Source organism: Clytia hemisphaerica, unplaced genomic scaffold (assembly GCF_902728285.1).
Source record: "Clytia hemisphaerica strain Z4C2 unplaced genomic scaffold, Clytia hemisphaerica genome assembly, whole genome shotgun sequence".
Classification (NCBI taxonomy): domain Eukaryota; kingdom Metazoa; phylum Cnidaria; class Hydrozoa; order Leptothecata; family Clytiidae; genus Clytia; species Clytia hemisphaerica.
Genome location: NW_027103562.1, coordinates 1,933,832 through 1,955,225, shown reverse-complemented (window position 1 = coordinate 1,955,225; position 21,394 = coordinate 1,933,832). Strand labels below are relative to the sequence as shown.

Below are 21,394 nucleotides of genomic sequence, written 5' to 3'. Positions count from 1 at the left end.
TTTAAAATGCAAAATTGATTGGTTTTGTTTGATTTCTTTTTTCCATTTAAGGCCCGTTAGGCCCTTCCTGAGCCATTCCTGAGCCGATCAAATTTCACCCAGTTTCCTTATGAGCCCGTGAGCCCTTAGATTTTTGAAAAATGAAGTTGTTAGGTACTCATTATTAATGTATTTGCAACTTTAGCTAATATGTAAATTGGAGCCTATATGGGAGGCCCTTGATGACGGGCCTTGTGGATACAGGAGGCCCTTGATGACGGGCCTTATAGAGACAAGAGGCCCTTCATGACGGGCCTTGTGGATTTATTAGCGAGTTTATGTATGTGTGTTTTTCAGCGACGGAGACGGTAAGGTTCTAATTTGAGTACATCCTGACCAGCTGAGGACGACGGTAAATCAGCACTTTTACCGTCCTCGATTTTGCGGGGCGGAATTGCGGGTTTTTCCAAATCGCTTCAGTCACTCTACCGTCCTCAAAAGTGCAAATACATAAACTCGGTATTAAGTCATTCCAGTGAACTGTTATCAGATAGAATAATATCTCACTTTGGCTTCTTCATCATCTATTCAGATTCCCTTTGTTAAAAGTGATTATTGGTTGTAAAAACAGTTTCTCAAAATCTGATGTGTGGATAGAAATCTCTTTATAAAGGTATGTTTGCACGGTATTTTTTCTCAGTTACGACATTTTTAGTTTTGGAAAACGATTGATATTTACAAATCTATTTTAGCTTACAATCTGGAATTTTAGGAGCTGAAATTTTGTGATTCCATCGATTTTAACTCCTAAAATTAAAAAATCAATTTTAGTCTACACGGAAAGAATAACTAATTTAGTTGAAAACTTGACACCCAAATTTCTTTTCGTTGAAGTGCGTTTTCAAATAGTTTTCAACACTGGTGAATCTATAAAATGAGCTGATTTCAAATATGTAATTCTTATATGTATTGAGGGGACCGAAGTGCCCGAAATTTCCAGTTGAAAATAATCAAATTACGTGCATAATTTCTGAGAATACAAAAGAATCCAATCAAGCATGAGAAAATACGCAATTAAAATACGATAAGAACAAAGAAATGACATTATCATTGCACACGTGCAATTGAATTCCCATTGCAACTAAGGGACCCCTTACAGACACGCTTCATTTTGAGGAAAAAAGCATGAATTCATTCTATCTGATAATAATTCTATGGTCATACATGTTATTCTCTGGAACCAATTCAAATGATTTCGAAATGCTTTCAAAGATACGACGGGCCGAAGGGCTTATGAGGGATATTGGCTAAAATAAAGGGGCCTCTAACGGGCCAAACGGGCTCAACACGGACTAAGAATTTGAATTTAGAAATGTCAAAGTTTAAGTTCTAACAAGCAACATGCTGAATGGACCTACCTAATGATTAACATCAGATGAAAATAAGAAAAAAGTGACAATAATTGTACAAAAATTCAGAATGGAAAAATAAAGCTTGTGTGTTGAATAATGTAAAATGGTAAAAAGGAATTTCCCCAAATACGAAAATAACTTATAGCTGTTTTTGGCCCAAATTTGCCCAAATGTATTTTCGAAAATCGGGCTCCGACACATTTTAGGCATCGCCATTTTGCACCATTGTGCAAAAAATCAGAAAGAAATAATGAGTCAACATTGAGAAAAGCTGTATTTTCTTATTTGGTTAAAGGGAATTTCCCCAAAATAAGAAAATCCGTCTTTTAAAGGCCTGTTTCCATCGATCGCGCGAGCGTGCACGCTAAGGCAAAATTTCCTTAAATAGCCTATCGACGTCACAAATTAAATTTTCTTGTACACAAAAAGTGTACGCTCTTGTACGCTTTTGTGCTTTTCTACGCTGAAAATTTTCAACTTTTTTGAGCGTACAGGAGCGTACATCTCAATTGATAATTTTTTAACCAATTAAGAAAGAGAAAAACTGCTGAGTAAACAAAAAAATGTAAACATACAGATTGTGTATCTTTTTGATGGAAATCAAACATTGATCGCGCGGAGTGTGCGGCAAAATCTATTTTAAGAATTTTGGCCTAGCGTGCACGCTCCCGCGATCGATGGAAACAAGCCTTAAGGCGAATAAGACTTTTCCAGGAAAAACCACTTCAGCCATTCTTTAGAGAATCTTGCCCTTATATTTTCTTATTTGGTTAAAGGGAATTTCCCCAAAATACGAAAATCCGTTTTTTAAGACGAATATGAATGTTACGGGAAAAATCAATTCAGCCATTCTTTAGAGAATCTTTCCCTCCATCTTTGTACAAAAAATCAGAAAGTAATAACAGGATTTTGCACAAATAATTTGTCAATTTTGAGAGATTTACATAAAATTTCTAAGTTCAATCTCATAATGTCGAAATCAATAAGAGTTCTTGTAGCAAATATGAAGGGCCCAAGGGCTTGTAACCAATATAGATTGAAAACGGCGGTCTCGATGAAGGGCTCAAGGATTAACAACAAGGGCTCAAATTTTGAAAGATTTACTTTAAAAAATTCTAACTTCAAATGGGTGGAACGCCAACGCCTTCCACCTTTCTCGTAATGTCAAAGGTTCAAATCTATGGAGATTTATATCAAAAATTCAAATCTTGACTTTGCATACCTGACAATAAGGACTGCTCATGTTCTTTAGCAACATGTTGAAAGTTTTGTACACTTCGAGGCTAATTTCTGGATTCTTTTGTAGCATAATGTAGGAATTGACTTGCGTACATACCTTTACGAATGCAAAAGTTGCTGAAATTTAAAATAAAAACACTTGTTACATTTTATCAAAAGAAAGTAGTTCAAATTTTATGGTGATTGAATATATCTTGTAATAGCCATTTTTCAGTGGTACCAGAAGTAACTCAAAATAATCAACAAAACGACTTGGAGCATCCTGTGAAAGCTATTGATGATGTAAATAAGTTCATGATGAAATATGACTATCGTTTAAACAATGGAAACGTTTATTGTAAACCTGACGAAGGTAATTATAAGTCTGATTCACTGTAATAAAAACAAAGATTTAACCCAAAACCCAATGCTAACAAATTCTCTCTGATCGGCCAAAAATTATCACGAATTTGATTTTTGATTTAATATTGAAAACGAATTTTCAAATATTATGTTGAGGCAGCCTTGAATTTTGAGATTGGTAACGGCATTAAAGTCTATTCACGATAAGTGTGCACTCTTTTTTCATTTACCTATAACTTTTGAAGAAATCCCTCAATCTTTATAAATCTGGTATCGTTGGAAAGATATTAGTGAGCGGAACAATTTGGAATAAAAAAATCTATAGAAAAATTCTAAATTCAAATGGGTGGAACGCCAACGCCTTCCACCCTTCTCGTAATGTCAAGGGTTCAAATCCTCAATCAAATTTAATCAAAGACCTTATACCGTTCGAAAACGACCTCTTCGACATGGTGAAGTCGATCAAGTTCCGACAATACCACAACCAGTTCCAACGAACTTTAAAGAACGATATAAAAACGATAAAAAACACTGATACAACGCTAACATTTGCTGACAAAACGTCTAATTTATATAAGCTGTCGAAAGAAGACCACAACGTGCTTCTGAATAATGCCGTCACGTCAACGTACAAAAAAGTCAACAAGAATGTTCACCGTAAGATCATCTCAACCGGTAAAACGATCGTAAAAGACATGGAAGTTTTCGACAGAATGCTTATAAATGGCGAGAACGAGGCTTTCATAACCCTCAAAGATCACAAGGATAACTTCGAAAACAATCCAAAGGTACGCTTTTTAAATCCAGCCCAAAACAAGATCGGCCGTATCGCAAAATCGATCCTCGATAGGGTCAACAACGAACTTAAATCCCATAAAGAACATAAACCAATGGAAGAACACCGATGAGGTTATCCAATGGTTCAGAGCAATAACTGATAAAATAAACCACAAATTCAGAGTGTTTGACATAAAGAACTTTTATCCGTCAATCTCTAAAAATCTTCTATCCAACGCTTTCGAATTCGCCAAAACCATCACTACTCTGTCAGCAAAAGACGTTAAAATTATCAACCACGCACGAAAATCACTTTGTTCCAGCGACGACTCTGCTTGGATGAAGAAAAATGGTAACCTGTTTGACGTGGCCATGGGTGCGTTTGACGGCGCTGAAGTTTGTGAGCTAGTTGGAATCTACCTACAGCATAAATTAAGTGAAACGTACGACATTAAGAACTTGGGACTCTACCGTGACGATGGTCTTTCAGTTTTCAGAAATGTTAATGGCAACAAATCCGAACGAATCAAAAAGGATCTGCAGTCGAAGTTCCGTGAATACGGGGACGGACTGGAAATTGTGATTGAATGCAACAAGAAAGTTGTTAACTACCTGGACGTTTCGTTCAGTTTGAATGGCGGAACATTCAAGCCGTACTCAAAACCAGGCAACAAGATTCAATACATTAACAAACAGTCAAACCATCCACCGAACGTGATCAAGCAAATTCCGAAAACTATCGAACAAAGACTGTCTAACCATTCATCGAACGAGCACATATTCAACCAAGCCAAAAAGCCGTATGAAAAGGCACTGAAAGATAGTGGTTACAGCATCCAGCTATCCTACAATCCTACCATTGCAGATAACAACCGTACAAATAACCGTAAGCGTAAAATCACTTGGTTCAACCCACCGTACAACCAGAACGTCGAAACGAAAGTTGCACGAAGGTTTCTGCAACTCATAGATAAGCACTTTCCAAAACACCACAGACTCAACAAAATATTCAACCGCAACACTGTCAAAGTCAGCTATAGTTGCACCAAAAACATGAAAAATATCATACAGAGTCACAATAAAAACATCCTGAAAGACGAAGCAAACGAGAACGTACACAGCGGAATATGTAACTGCAGAGTAAAAGCCAACTGTCCCTTGAACGGATCATGTTTAGTTGAGCGATCAGTATACCAAGCTACGGTGACATGCGAGGAAGAACCAGATTACGACGAGAAGTTTCATATCGAACTTGCCGAACCTGCTTTCAAAAAACGTTTCGCAAACCACAAGTCTTCTTTCGCAAACCACCGCTACGAAAAAGAGACGGAATTGTCAAAAGAATTTTGGAGGTTAAAACGAAAAAACCTATCGCCAAAAATCGCATGGAAAACCATCCGACAGTACCCACCGTTTAACCGTTCGTCGCTGAAATGCTCACTTTGTCTCGCGGAGAGACTTGAAATCGCTACATTTTCGAACCCGGACAAGCTTTTGAATTCCAGGAATGAACTGATTTCAAAATGCCGTCACGTGAACAAGTTCACTTTAAAAGTTCACGACATCAAGAACTAAAATGACGTCAATTTTTGACGAAGACCCTGCAATGTTATTTTTTGTAAGAGCAACGGAACTCTAGTTTTTTATAAAAAAATTATTTTCAACTGAGGATTGTTTGTAAAAACATGAAACTGCCATTATCCCGCATCAGTAAGATTCTAACGATTTCATTGGTCAAAAGACATCACGTGGAGGTGGGATATATACCGTATCTGTCTTCCTCGCGTTCGATTGAGAAAAAAAAGAAGACATTGCATATTGATGAATGTGCTTTCGAATGTTTTGATCAAGATTCGAATGTTTTGTTTTGAAAAGACTTGAAATCGAAATTGAAATGGTCGGGGTTGAGAAAGTCAACAAACAGAAAATCTTCAAAGTTATTTAAATTTTTACTTTTCTTGAGTTTATATGGATACAGCAAGACTTACAATTGCGATGTTATAAAATGTAATTTTCACGGATCCCACTTTCACTGTTTGATTTACTTTGTAGCTTTTTGATGTAAGTATCTACATGGATAATTCTGAAAATTTTTCGTGCTTTTAATAAAGATGCAAAGGACTTCAACGGGATAAATCCGTTGCACGGTCGTCTCGAGGTGGGATACGGGATGTACAGGGATCAGTAAAACCGTATTGGGACTCGGCAAGCCTCGCCACCAATACGGTTTTACTGACCCTGTATATCCCGTATCCCACCTCGAGAAGACCGTGTAACTAATAGTATTGAAAAAATAATTTTCATTACTTTAACTACAATAGAAAGATTCTAAAAATGAAGATGAAAATGAAGAAGAAAAAAATGAAGATCTTGTAGAAAGGTGCTATAACTATCATTTTCACTGAAGTGACTCCTTCATTATCGAACTTCATCACTGTGAAAAGATTTCTCAAAAATAATCATTCAGTCAAAAGATATCAAACAAAGCTATAAGCTGATTGACGTCTAAAAACGCTATTTTCTGCTGTTTTCTGCTGTTTTTTGGGGTCAATCGCTTATTAACTTTGTATCATAACTTTAAACCTTGGATGTTTGTCGGATTTTCCATTATGTTTCTGGCATACGCGCTATTGTGATCCTGAAAACGAACAGTTGCGAATCTGTAAACTTTAAATTGATATAAGTATATAAACTCATAATAATTTAAACAAAATCAATTCAAGTCAAGACTTTTCAAAATTAAAAGATCGATAATGAAACCATACGAAACAGTCAAACTTACCGTTAAAAACCATTAAAAATTTACCTATAAAAGGATTGCCAATTCTTTCAAAATATCATCCTTGTTCTTTTTGTTGTCACTTTTTTCCGATCTTCTTTACTGTTGGGTCCATTTCGTTATCATGGAATAATGAAAAACAGTGTAGACCTAAAGCTCTAAAACAGCATCTAATAACATGAAAACCAGAATATGATTCTTCAATGGGAATCAAAACTATAAAGTGCACTCACAAACATCAATTTGTCAGATCTAACAAAATTAATAACCGCACTGTCATCATTGACAATAAAACAAACGATTTTCTGTCAACAGCCTTGTAAACATTCCAACAACTTCCATCGAAATGGGGAAACAATAATTACAAGGTCTCAAAAGAAGGTAAAAATTTTCCGGGGGTTTTGTTGTTTGGAATTGCTTAGGTCAGGATTGCTAGTAACGGCTTGTCACTGTGCCGGGTGCATACTCGGCGCCTTGGGCCCCGCAGGGTTGCTAGTAACGGCTCGAATTTCAGTCAGGTTAAAAAAGGGGCAATTTTACTCATATTATAATAACATTACCCCCGTCTTTTTTGTCATTATATAAGTATTTCCAAATTCTGTGTATTGCTGTGCTGTATGGATAGCGCGCTGGGTTTCTGATCTGAAGCTCTTTCATTTGGTGGGTTCGAACCCCGGTCGGGTCGATAATTCAAGAACAGTGAAAAACACTTTAGAATAGTCAGAAAACATAGTAAATAAGTTAGAAAAGTCACCAGGGGGTCAGAAAGAAGCCTCAGAGAAGATAGGCAGAAATAAAAAGTCGATGTCGATTTACCTTCTTTTGAGACCTTGTAATTATTGCGAAGCGAATTTATGAGCGAAGTAGTTTTGCTGTATTGTGCACGTACCTTTAACTTCTATCCCAAGCGAAAATTCGCTATAAAATTTGCTATATAAATCACATCTCCAAACCGATGATTTTATCAAAATGACCTTGAATGGTTTGGCTTGAAGCCACTGAAACTTTCTCGGTTTGGTAGCTAGGACTGCAAAAAATGCCGTTTTAAAATGGTGTACCCTAACAGTGAACAACAACAAAATTACCGGAAGCCGAAACACGGACTTCAACTTCTGAAGTTGATCAAATTGCCGCGCGGGCGGCACGCATCTAAGCAATCTAAGCAGTGGTTCTTCGGTTTTAAATGTTTATTTTGCTGTTATATGAAAAAAATTAGTTTGAACGTTGACAGAAAGGATCTTCGTCATCCCTTGACTTTTAACAGCAAGTATCAAGTATCAAATAAGGTCAATCAATGAGAGGTTTTTGCAAGTCGCGCGGGCGGACGGGAGGAGTGCTCTTTTAATGAACGAAACTTACCTTGCAAAACCAAGTGGATATTCTATGATAAAGAAGTACGGAGGTAATCAAATTTGTCAATTTGTCAAGGAATAAATCAAAACTGCCCAAGAACCAACAAACCATCTTTGTACATTTTTGTTTATGTTTTATCTTTATGTTTTGATGATTTCGACAGACGATTCGTGATTCGAATAAAAATGTTCGATCGTTCGACTAATATCGTTCGATTTTATTAAGGCACCATTTACACTAGAATAACTAGAAGAAAAAAGAAGAGCAATGCGCGGCGGGCGGCGGCGGGTGTTGTGCCTCCGTAGATTATGTGGTGTGTTTGGGGCATTAAGGCTCTTAGCTTACGACCCTATCTCTATAGCGGCTTTATTTATTAGAGGGATGTTTAGAGTGTCTCTTATTTTGCTAGCAACTTGCGAATTGAGGTGGAGTCTGGATCGCTTCGCAACCCTTATACAATACGGCTAGTTGTCTCCAATCGAAATGATCTATCACAGCTCAGTCTACCATTTTTAGCGTGGTCCGAGGATTGAGCCGAGAACGCTCCGTGAACTCCTGCGCGGGTGAAAAACTTCAATCTGTCAATCATTTTCTCAAGCGAAGAGTACGCGAAGCGATTCTAGCTTTACGATAGTGCCGCGGGTCATCAATGGATAGTATTCAATTATCATTATCCCTTTATTTTCATTCCTAGAACTTTTGCAAAAAAAAAGGAAAATAGTTGTATTTTTTACTGCTCTATTCACATACTGAATTTGAAAGATCTTCTATGTGGCGTTTTTTTGCAAATTTCAAAAAACTGATTTTTGTCCCACCTTTGCGGGACTTTGGCTTAAGTGCTTGAGTGCAGCATAGGGTACAAAGTCCAAACATGCGTTTCCCGTAATTTTTGTGTGAAGAGTTAGGTCTACACTGAAAAAACAGCTTTTTCGTCAGTGTTCTTATCAAAACAAATGAAATAAGAAATGCACGGTCTGATGACTTCGCTGCCATGTCCATTCGACGTGGCACCGCTTATACAGGATAAAAAGAATTTTATACCACTGCTTGTTTGCAATTTCTTGTCGAGTTTTACCCTTTGTTCTGGTAGGTTTTCATTATCCTGTCTGTCTTGATCCGATATCTGAAAATAAATTATTTAATTGATTATCTTTTCAATCGAATTCTTTCACAATTTTCAACAAATACCAAACGGAAGAAAATAAATAAAACAAGACGACTTAAAGTCGAAAATTTCGCATAATATTTGAACATCAACGACGAAGACGCATGAAACGTGACTCCTGCAGCATTATGTATTTTGGATGAAGCGTTACACAAAATATACACATTGTATTGTACACACAGGTCGTAGATATTCTGTTTTTTACGAAAAATCTCAATAAAAAAGATTCCTAAAAAAATGCGACGAAAAAATTCCTTTTTATAAGCGTAAAAAATCTTTCAATTCAGAATAATTCAGAGAACTGCAATATACTTGTGAAAAATAATCTTAAAATTTTTTGAAAATGAAGAAGAAAACTTTTCATTCTTTGATGCCAGAAACTTCATTTTGTGCTTTGATAACGAGTCACTTGTGATAAGACTTCTTTCACTTGCGCAAATCTAGTCAGAGAAATCTGTTGTATACTATCTTCGCTTTTTGATATGAATGATGGCGCACCAATATCAAAATCATTGCGCTTTTCCAGAAAAAAAATTGAATATAGGGGGCAGGGTTGAAGGATATAACATTTTCTGTAAATTTACCCCTCGGACATTTGACCCGGACTAACCCGTGGACAAGCATCCATTGACCCCATGGACAATCAAAATTACCCTGAACCAGCGCAAAATTACCCCCAAACAGAGTAAGTTTTCTCCCTGGACAAGGCAAATCTTGTAGATTTTCAATACCCCCGGACACTATATCGAACATTTTCTGGAAGAGCCCATTAAAGGCAAAAAGAGTAGTTGAGTAGTTGAGCTCCGAGCTTCTGAACTAGAAAATGGCAGTGTAAAAACTAGCCAACTTTAAGCTTTAATACTTCTTGAGATTAAAATTGGCAATTTTTGCTAAAACTTTCCAAAATCTCAATGCAATAATCCATATATATTAAGAAAAGCTCGTAACAAGGATACAGACATCGGTCAGGATAGAATATGGGGATTTATTTACCACCTGTGACTTAAATATTAAATTTTCCTCACTTAAGGGCTCTGACCATAGTGAATTTTTCATAATTGCCGTGTTTAAAATGTGTTTTCTGACTGATGTAACCAACAAAACTATGGCATGTTATACATTTTCTGTTAGACAAACTATTCCTGAATCTGAAAATTTAAAAATTGCATTGAAAAAAATTGACAAAGAAGAAAATGAAGACTTTTGCGAGGAAGAGTATTTCAACTTTGAAGAGCTTAGTTTCGGCGAAGAAAAAACATTTTGAAAAATTTTTCGCAGTAGATGGTGTATCTTTTACCGAACAATAAAAATTTTTGCGGAAAATTTTTGTGGAAAATTTTTGTAAATGCTTCTTTGTCTGGAAATCTTCAAAATAGTGGTTTTTCATCAATTTTTCATCTGGATTTTGCTTAAAAAAACAGTCATAACTTTTGACACATCGTTTTAGAAAAATTTTCCGCAAAATTTAAAATAGTTCAATTCTTTGCGGACAGTGTAAAGAAATTTTGAAACAAAAAAGTTAATTACCCATTAAAACTAAGCACTTTTTGTAAAAGAGGGTGCTCCAACATATTATTAACATCTTTTTAAAGTTCATAACGTCATTTTTGCAATTAAATTCTTAATTACTCTTAAGGGGGTAGTCATATGAGATTTTGAAAATTGGTGAAAAATTCATCAATTTCGGGATTTAGGGCTTTTTAGGATCCTTTAACCTTCCTGAACATACCCTGAAAATTTCAAGGCCGTAGCATAAATATCTGCCGATATATTGGGTTTCTTATGAGCCCTGGTATACAGTTTTCTCTTTAGCAACGGGAAATCGCATCCGTTGCTAGGGCCTCATTTCCGTAAGGCTGCTCTAAACATAGCATCATGACATACCAAATGAAAGCTCTTTTTACGCCCTTTTTGGGCGTCTAAGTCAATACCGCCTTTTTTCCCCGGGATATCTTAATATGACGTAATTAAAGATGGTAACCGAAGAAGTGGTATTTGCAAAACATTCACATTTTGGGGGCAGTCAGCTGTGTTTTTGACATGGAAACTGAGCTTATGTATTGTTTTGGATTGAATTATGATATTATTGAAAGTTTCATTTCATTTCTCACATCTGGGAAAGCTTTGGAAGCCTATAATTTGAGTGAAAGCAACAATTTGATTCTGCGAACTGATGTTTTCAAACAGTACTAGCCGTATTGTATAAGGGTTGCGAAGCGATCCAGACTCCACCTCAATTCGCAAGTTGCTAGCAAACGCTATAGAGACAGGGTCGTAAAGAGCCTTGGTCGTGGCTTCTTCACAAAGACGAAAGACAGATCTGGACTTACTTCGTACTTTCCAGTCTCTTGTTCGTAGTTTTTCTGACTGTCTGGTTCTTTGTGAGATATTTTCTATGTTTTCTAACTTACTGAATGACTTACCGACAGATCGCCACCGGTGGGATTCGAACCCACTAAATGCAAAGTTCCGATGTTTTGAAACCCGTTGCCTTATCCACTGCGCCACGGATTCATGCCAGGTTTGCGCTTCTGACGGCTATTTATATTGTACAAACTGCAGACCAGACTGTATTAAGAGAAAATCACAAAAGAGTGCTTGTTTCGAGCTCCAACCCTAACCCTAACCGATAATAACCCAATTCCTAGCCAATCTGATACGTAACCACACTCAAACCACACCCATATCCAACCCTACCAGGTTGCCTGCGAGGGGTAAATCACCTCGAAAAAAGCGTACGATACGAAATGATTTTTGATTTTTGATTTTTTTGTGATTTTTTGATTTTTTCTGTGATTTTTTTAATTTTACGTGATTTTTTGATTTTTTCTGTGATTTTTTTATTTTTCTGTGATTTTTTTATTTTTCTGTGATTTTTTGATTCTTTCTGTGATTTTTTTATTTTTCTGTGATTTTTTGATTTTTTTGTGATTTTTTTGTGATTTTTTGATTTTTTTGTGATTTCTTTTTGATTTTTTGATTTTTTTCTGTGATTTTTTGATTTTTTTGTGATTTTTTTGTGATTTTTTGATTTTTTTGTGCTTTCTTTTTGATTTTTTGATTTTTTTCTGTGATTTTTTGATTTTTCTGTGATTTTTTTGTGATTTTTTTATTTTTTTGTGATTTTTTGATTTTTTTGTGATTTTTGATTTTTTGCGTGATTTTTTGATTTTTTTATGATTTTTTGATTTTTTCTGTGATTTTTTGATTTTTCTGTGATTTTTTGATTTTTTCTGTGATTTTTTGATTTTTCTGTGATTTTTTTGTGATTTTTTGATTTTTTTGTGATTTCTTTTTGATTTTTTGATTTTTTTCTGTGATTTTTTTATTTTTCTGTGATTTTTTTGTGATTTTTTGATTTTTTGAATTTTTTGTGATTTTTTTATTTTTTTGTGATTTTTTTGTGATTTTTGATTTTTTGCGTGATTTTTTTTGTGATTTTTCTAAGAAGTGTACGAGATTTTTTCAAGTAATTTACCCCTCGGTTGCCTGCAGGTCCTGACACTATTCCCGCATAATACCGGATCCGAAAAATAGATACATGTCTTTCGTCTTTATGAAGAAGCCTTCACCAAGAGCCTTAATGCCACACACACCACATAATCCACGGCGGCACAACACCCGCCGCCGCCCGCGCATCGCTCTTTTTTCCCTTCTAGTTCTAGTTATTCTAGTGTAAATGGTGCCTTAATAAAATCGAACGATATTCGTCGAATTGATCGAACATTTTTATTCAAATCACGAATCGTCTGTCGAAATCATCAAAACATAAAAATAAAACAAAAACAAAAATGTATAAAGATAGTTTGTTGGTTCTTGGGCAGTTTTGATTTAATTCTTAACAAATTCGACAAATTTGATTACCTCCGTACTTCTTTATCATAGAATATCCACTTGATTTTGCAAGGTAAGTTTCGTTCACTAAAAAAGGGCACTCCTTCCGCCCGCGCGACTTGCAAAAACCTCTCATTGATTGACAGACGGTGACAGAACGGCGGCAATTTGATCAACTTCAGATTCTAAGTCCGTGTTTCGGCTTCCGGTAATTTTTTTGCTGTTCACTGCTAGTGTACACCATTTTAAAACGGCATTTTTCGCAGTCCTAGCTACCAAACCGAGAAAGTTTTCGTGGCTTTAAGCCAAACCATTCGAGATCATTTTGATAAAATCATCGGTTTGAAGATGTGATTTATATAGCAAATTTTATAGCAAATTTTCGCTTGGGATAGAAGTTAAAGGTACGTGCACAATATAGCAAAACTGCTTCGCTCATAAATTCGCTTCGCAAAAATCCCTCTTCTACTAATAAAGCCGCTATAGAGACAGGGTGGTAAGAGCCTTAATGCCCCAAACACATTACATAATCCACGGCGGCACAACACCCGCCGCTGCCCGCGCATCGCTCTTTTGTTTTCCTTCTAGTTATTCTAGTGTAAATGGTGCCTTAATAAAATCGAACGATATTCGTCGAATGATCGAACATTTTTATTCAAATCACGAATCGTCTGCCGAAATCATCAAAACATAAAAATAAAACAAAAACAAAAATGTATAAAGATAGTTTGTTGGTTCTTGGGCAGTTTTGATTTATATTTCTTGACAAATTCGACAAATTTGATTACCTCCGTACTTCTTTATCATAGAATATCCACTTGATTTTGCAAGGTAAGTTTCGTTCACTAAAAAAGGGCACTCCTTCCGCCCGCGCGACTTGCAAAAACCTCTCATTGATTGACAGACGGTGACAGAACGGCGGCAATTTGATCAACTTCAGATTCTAAGTCCGTGTTTCGGCTTCCGGTAATTTTTTTGCTGTTCACTGCTAGGGTACACCATTTTAAAACGGCATTTTTCGCAGTCCTAGCTACCAAACCGAGAAAGTTTTCGTGGCTTTAAGCCAAACCATTCGAGGTCATTTTGATAAAATCATCGGTTTGAAGATGTGATTTATATAGCAAATTTTATAGCAAATTTTCGCTTGGGATAGAAGTTAAAGGTACGTGCACAATATAGCAAAACTGCTTCGCTCATAAATTCGCTTCGCAAAAATCCCTCTTCTACTAATAAAGCCGCTATAGAGACAGGGTGGTAAGAGCCTTAATGCCCCAAACACATTACATAATCCACGGCGGCACAACACCCGCCGCTGCCCGCGCATCGCTCTTTTGTTTTCCTTCTAGTTATTCTAGTGTAAATGGTGCCTTAATAAAATCGAACGATATTCGTCGAACGATCGAACATTTTTATTCGAATCACGAATCGTCCGTCGAAATCATCACAAAACATAAAAATAAAACAAAAACAAAAATGTACAAAGATGGCTTGTTGGTTCTTCGGCAGTTTTGATTTATTTCTTGACAAATTCGACAAATTTGATTACCTCCGTACTTCTTTATCATAGAATATCCACTTGGTTTTGCAAGGTAAGTTTCGTTCAATAAAAGAGCACTCCTCCCGCCCGCGTGACTTGCAAAAACCTCTCGTTGATTGACCTTATTTTTTGATACTTGATACTTGCTGTTAAAAGTCAAGGGATGATGAAGATTCTTTCTGTCACCGTTCAAACTATTTTTTTTTCATTTAACAGCAAAATAAACATTAAAAACCGAAGAACCACTGCTTCTTAGATTGCTTAGATGCGTGCCGCCCGCGCGGCAATTTGATCAACTTCAGATTCTAAGTCCGTGTTTCGGCTTCCGGTAATTTTTTTGCTGTTCACTGCTAGGGTACACCATTTTAAAACGGCATTTTTCGCAGTCCTAGCTACCAAACCGAGAAAGTTTTCGTGGCTTTAAGCCAAACCATTCGAGGTCATTTTGATAAAATCATCGGTTTGAAGATGTGATTTATATAGCAAATTTTATAGCAAATTTTCGCTTGGGATAGAAGTTAAAGGTACGTGCACAATATAGCAAAACTGCTTCGCTCATAAATTCGCTTCGCAAAAATCCCTCTTCTACTAATAAAGCCGCTATAGAGACAGGGTGGTAAGAGCCTTAATGCCCCAAACACATTACATAATCCACGGCGGCACAACACCCGCCGCTGCCCGCGCATCGCTCTTTTGTTTTCCTTCTAGTTATTCTAGTGTAAATGGTGCCTTAATAAAATCGAACGATATTCGTCGAACGATCGAACATTTTTATTCGAATCACGAATCGTCCGTCGAAATCATCACAAAACATAAAAATAAAACAAAAACAAAAATGTACAAAGATGGCTTGTTGGTTCTTCGGCAGTTTTGATTTATATTTCTTGACAAATTCGACAAATTTGATTACCTCCGTACTTCTTTATCATAGAATATCCACTTGGTTTTGCAAGGTAAGTTTCGTTCAATAAAAGAGCACTCCTCCCGCCCGCGTGACTTGCAAAAACCTCTCGTTGATTGACCTTATTTTTTGATACTTGATACGTGCTGTTAAAAGTCAAGGGATGATGAAGATTCTTTCTGTCACCGTTCAAACTATTTTTTTTTCATTTAACAGCAAAATAAACATTAAAAACCGAAGAACCACTGCTTCTTAGATTGCTTAGATGCGTGCCGCCCGCGCGGCAATTTGATCAACTTCAGATTCTAAGTCTGTGTTTCGGCTTCCGGTAATTTTGTTGCTGTTCACTGCTAGGGTACACCATTTTAAAACGGCATTTTTCGCAGTCCTAGCTACCAAACCGAGAAAGTTTTCGTGGCTTCAAGCCAAACCATTCAAGGTAATTTTGATAAAATCATCGGTTTGAAGATGTGATTTATATAGCAAATTTTATAGCAAATTTTCGCTTGGGATAGAAGTTAAAGGTACGTACGCACAATATAGCAAAACTGCTTCGCTCATAAATTCGCTTCGCAAAAACTTGTACACCGAAAAAAACGTGATGGATTATAGACTTTGAATAAAGTTTGAAGCAAGGAACCAAACACATTCAATGATGTATCCATTATGATTCTTAAATCCAGTGGAAATCTAGTCTTTCATGAGTCATCATGGCACTCATGGCGCCAGAGGCGATCCTGGAAAATTAAGTAAAACTATGCATGATTGACGTTCAACCTGAAGACACGTTTCCCTAAGATCAACACTGAAATTCAACTGTAAATGATATAAACAGATTTGAGAGAGCAAAAGGATGATATATTTTGTTGGCAATATGTTTTTTGATGAGAAAATGCACTTTTATAGACCTTTTTTCAAAGAGGCCACCCTGTTGAATAATTATGTAGTCCAGCAGGAAAACAATGATAAAACCATGCATAATTATTACAATATGCATGATACAGTAATTATGCATGGCTCTATCATTGTTTTTATGGCTGGACTACATAATTATTAAACAGGACGTCCTCTTTGAAAAAAGGTCTATTGACTTAAAGCCATGTTTACGCGTTGTACGCAGAGTTGACGCAAAATACCTGGAGATTCCCGGAGCACGTGGAAGGCCATTTTTTTCAAAAAACTTGGACTAATATAGTATTTCCAGTACCTTTTCAACATTAAAAGTTAAGTGTCAATCCATTTTGGTCAACCACAGCAAAAATTTTGTAAAACGGTCTATGTATCGCAGAAAAATTGAGAAAAACCTCTATTTTCAACTTTCTGCGCCGTTTTCTCAAAACACGTTTTAGGGGGTTTTCGCGCACCTTGTCAGCCTTTTCTCAGGATTGAGAAAAGCCATTGACTTGAAATTTTCAGGGTAGTTTTCCATTATGGTAAGCCTCAGGATGAATGAAGCAGTTTTTCAAACAAATCATTTTTTGACTTTTAAACTGAAAAAGTACAAATTTTAGGTTCCAGACCCCCTGGCTTGAAATTTTGAAAATTTTTTCCACTCATTCTGGAGACTTTCATAATACTAACCTTTACCAGAAAAATTTTTTTGAATAGCTTTGTTAACTTTTCTTAAAAGGTTGACACAATATTTTTATAGCTTTTACCCCCTGGACGATATTACCCCCGTCTTTGCTATTTTTAGAATTTTTTTTTTATTTTTCATATCCTTTATAGTTGTGCTACAATTGTGGAAAGTCTCATTGAAAAATATTTACTACTTCACAAGATATAACAAGTTTAAAAAATGACATTTCAAATTTCTCATATGACTACCCCCTAAGGGATTCGATTAAAAAGCAATTTATAAAGGCAATTCTTTGTTAAAAGTGTTAAGGAACCTGAAATATAACTTTTATGTTCAAATACCAAAATCAATTTTTGGACTATGGTCAGAGCCCTTAAAGTGATACAATTATTTTTCTGATGCTATAGGCGAGACCAATTTAATTTGTTGTTCTACGGGCAGATCGTTAGCAAAATATGGGTCGGTCGGTCGGCAAAATAAAAATAAAATGTTTTCTAAAAAATATCTGGTTCAAAAATTCACTTTTTTTATCTTCGATGAGGATAATCATGATAAAATCTCGTGTATGGAATGCTTGATTTTCTAATTTTTCAATTTCTTGAATTAATTTTCAACTTTATGTAAATTTGATTCTTACAAATAACTACCGTGAAGTCGGGTAACTTGCACCAGTGGAAGCAAACATGCATAGCCATCAAATGACTGACCAAGTAAAGCAGCAAAATTTCAAAACAAATAAACTACGCAGCTTCGCTTGCAGCTCTACTACCATTTTTGTTTTGATTTAAGTTTATATTTTAATGACCAGACAGGTCATTCATTTGAGGGCTATGCATGTTTACCTCCATTGATGCAAGTTACCCGACTTCACTGTAGTGTGTAAAATATACTGTAGTGAAAATTCATTTTTTTTTTTGATTTTTGCTGAAATAGGGTCGGTCTGGCCTGTAGAAAAACAAATTAAATTGGTCTCACCATAAAAGAGACCTTTAAAATTAATTATTTCTAGGTTGACTAAATTTTACAAAATCATAAAATAAATGTTTACACACCAGTGAAAGTAAAAGTGCTTACCTTACCTTACCGGATCGGGCGGGTTGCCCGGGCCAATGAAACTCGATCCTTCCAGCCGTCTCTATCCATCATAGCTGTCTTGAGGTTTTCTGGGAGCAAGCCAGTGTCGCGGGAGATAACGTCCAGATACGTGATTTTTGGACGTCCAACAGAACGACGACCATATCTTGGGTTCCAAAGAATCAGCTCGCTGACCAGCTCATCTTTGCTTCGGAAACAGTGGCCTGCAAAACACAATCGTCTTTCACGGATTAATGTGAAAATTGTAGGTATATTCCCGTATAGCTGTTCTTTCGTCGGGTGTTGTTGCCATGAGATGTTTAGAGCTGCACGCAGCATCTGTGTGTACGTCCAATCTAGTATCTTTTCGTGTGCTTTTGTGAGCGTCCATGCGGCTGAGCCATATAGTAAGATAGACTCTATAATTGCGTTTTAGGTCTTTACAGAGGTTTGACTTCCATATAACTTGCATCTTATTGATTGCAGACCATGCTTTGGCGATTCTGATCTTGAAATCTCACTTCCAAGGTATACGAAACTGTCAACATTCTTTAACGGGTTTCCGTTTGCTGCCTTAATCATAATGTTGTTAGCTTGGTTAAAATTCATTGCTTCAGTTTTCTTCGGTTTGACGTAGAGCCCTATCGAGGCTGCGTACTTTCCAAGGGCGTGTAAGAGACGTTCAGCATGAGTGAAAGTGTCTGAGAGGATCGCCAGATCGTCGGCATAGTCAGCGTCTGTTATTTGTTTGGCTGGATTTCTTCTCCCAGCAGATCGATGTAGGGTGAAGCCAACGTGATTCCTCTATAGTTGTTAGGGAGATATAAATTGCCTTTTTTGCAACCTTTCGTACCAGTCCGATATTTTGTTTTGTTGGTAAACGTCGTTGCAGAAACGCAGAAGATAATCGTTAAAACGACCGGTCTTCCACAATTCTGGTGGTATTCCATCAAGACCAGCAGCTTTGTTGTTTTTCAACTTTTTAACAAGAATCGCAAAATTGCGACTAAATATTTCCTTAAAAATGAAGGTCATTATTGAAATATACTAGCAAGTAGCTGTCGCTAAGAATCCCCGCAGAGCTTCCTATCGAAATATCCCTAAGTAAGCAAAATTACGCATGTGTAGATTTTAAATTCGTTTTTCGATAAAATTTAAGTTGGAGGAAGAAAGCTTGGTTTCAACTTTACTTTTGAGATGACATGGGATAGACGGTCGCTCAAATCTCAAAAAGAGAAGTTATCGCTCACATGCTATCACAGTGAAAACGCCAAAAATTCTGAAATTTATTTGATTCTTATAAAGAAAATGCTTATAATAAAGATAAATATGCTCATCTTTTTTCGCCATCCTTTGTTTACTTTCTAATAACTAATTACCGAAAGATATATTGCCTTCAATCAAGAGTTATTGATTTGATTCTTATAAAGTAGATGCTTATGATAAAAATAAACATGCTTATCTTTTTCGCCATCCTTTGTTTACTAATTACCGAAAGGCATGTTACCAAACCCTCCCCAATCTCTTGCCGGTTATCCCGTGAGAAATTTAAAGGAGAAAGATTCCATGAAAGTAACAAGAATCTTAGTGCAGAAATTGGAATCTTATACAAAAAAGCGGTACCACTGGCGGAATTTTTAATGATTCAAAATGAAAATCCTGATTTAGCAAAGGTGTATAAAGATCGGTGAAGTTTGATTAAAGCTCAATTACTGTAGTTTGATTTATTAGCTTGTTGCCCTTCTTTTATATTCCGACGGCTTATTAGAAGACGCCCACGCTAAAGCTTTAAAGAGCGGGCCAATATCTATCATCCCATCGGGAAGGAAAAGCTGGAGCTTTTATCAAACACCAATTAAAATTCATCGGATAAAAAACTGTCATCGAACTTATATATAACCAAACTAATCATAAAACATTTTCTTACCAAAGGAGGTTCGATAATCAAACAGCTATCTATCAGCTATATCGTTTGATTTCGTTGGATAGTTCGACAGTTCGATTGTACAAAAATGATTGCTGAATTTCAATTTAGGCGGCCATAAAAAAATTGTTCTATTCGCGTCACCCACCCGCATCATATAGTAGGGGGAATTTTGCTCGATTTTTTGAAATCGCTCGATTGTTTTGATCAAAGCACTTGTTCTAAATTTTTGGAAAGCTAAGGGTAGGGGAATCAAAATTACTTTGGTTCCAATTTTTTTGGACACTTTGGTGTGATTTTCGAACAAATATGACGGTCTCAGGCAAAAATCATAGGGTTAAAAATTAATGAAAATTTTAGCTTGAGAAAGCGGAGACCTGTTGTATATTTTTGGAAAGCCCTCAAAAAATTAAGATTAGAGAGATATTGCAAGTATAGGTGATTTCTGTACCTAACTCGAGATATTAACCTTTGAAAACCGTGTTTTTCAGGCAGAAGAAACAGTTTTGTCCAGTTTTTGCGCTCTTTGAAGCTCAATATCTCGAGTTAGGTACAGAAAGAGAGTTTCTTAGCTGAAAGAATTTTTAGCGTACAAAACTTATTCTCGCGTGGATTAAATTTCGCGAATTCAGCGAGAGATGAGAGTTTGAAAATTTTCGCGAGGGATTACATTTGGCGAAAAATCGCGAAATATAATCCCCGCAAAAATTTATTCCTTTAAGGGCTCTGACCATAGTCGGAAAATTGATTTTAGTATTTGAACATAAAAGTTAGTTAGTTAGTTAGTTTTAGATTTTTTAACACTTTTAACAAAGAATTGCCTTATAAATATTTGCCACTTACAAAGTATAAATTTCTACTCGATGTAGCACACAAAACTATGGCATGTTATACATATTCTGTTAGGCCAATTAACCATGAGTCTGAAAATTTAAGAATCGCAATGAAAAAATTTGATGAAGAAGAAAATGAAGACTTTTGCGAAGAAGAGTATTTCAATTTTGAAGAGCTTTTTTTCGGCGAAGAAAAAACATTTTGAAAATTTCTTTGCGGTAGATGGTGTTTCTTTTACTGAACTAGAAATATATTTTTGGAAATTTTTCTAAAATGCTTATTTGCTTCAAAATTATGAAAAAAGTGTTTTTTGACCAATTTCCATCCAAATTCTTCATAGAAAAACAGCCATAACTTATGATGCAAAAATCTAAAAAAGTTCAATTCTTTGCGGACAGTTTGAGAAAATTTCGAAACAAAAAGGTTAATTTTTGCAATTAAATTTTTTAACTACTCTTAAGGGATTTGATTAAAAAGCGATTTATAAGGAAATTCTTTGTTAAAAGTGTTAAAGAACTTAAAACATAACTTTTATGTTCAAATGATAAAATCAATTTTCCGACTATGGTCAGAGCCCTTTAAATGCTAGATCCTATCCATCGGTACGAAATCTAAAAAGTCAAATTTTTGTTTCACTTTTTCTTTGCTAGAGAAAGCTTAAAGTT

The 21,394-nt window shown here is 35.9% G+C and overlaps 1 long non-coding RNA gene across 1 annotated transcript in view; it reads left to right on the top strand.

Annotated features, from left to right (window-relative positions):
- The first annotated feature begins 307 nt into the window (after window positions 1-307).
- Window positions 308-21,394, top strand: part of LOC136800699 (uncharacterized) — a 164,801-nt gene continuing 143,714 nt past the window's right edge. Inside the window, exon 1 of the long non-coding RNA XR_010845747.1 lies at window positions 308-498. This is a non-coding gene — a long non-coding RNA (uncharacterized lncRNA). The remainder of the gene's footprint in view (window positions 499-21,394) is intronic.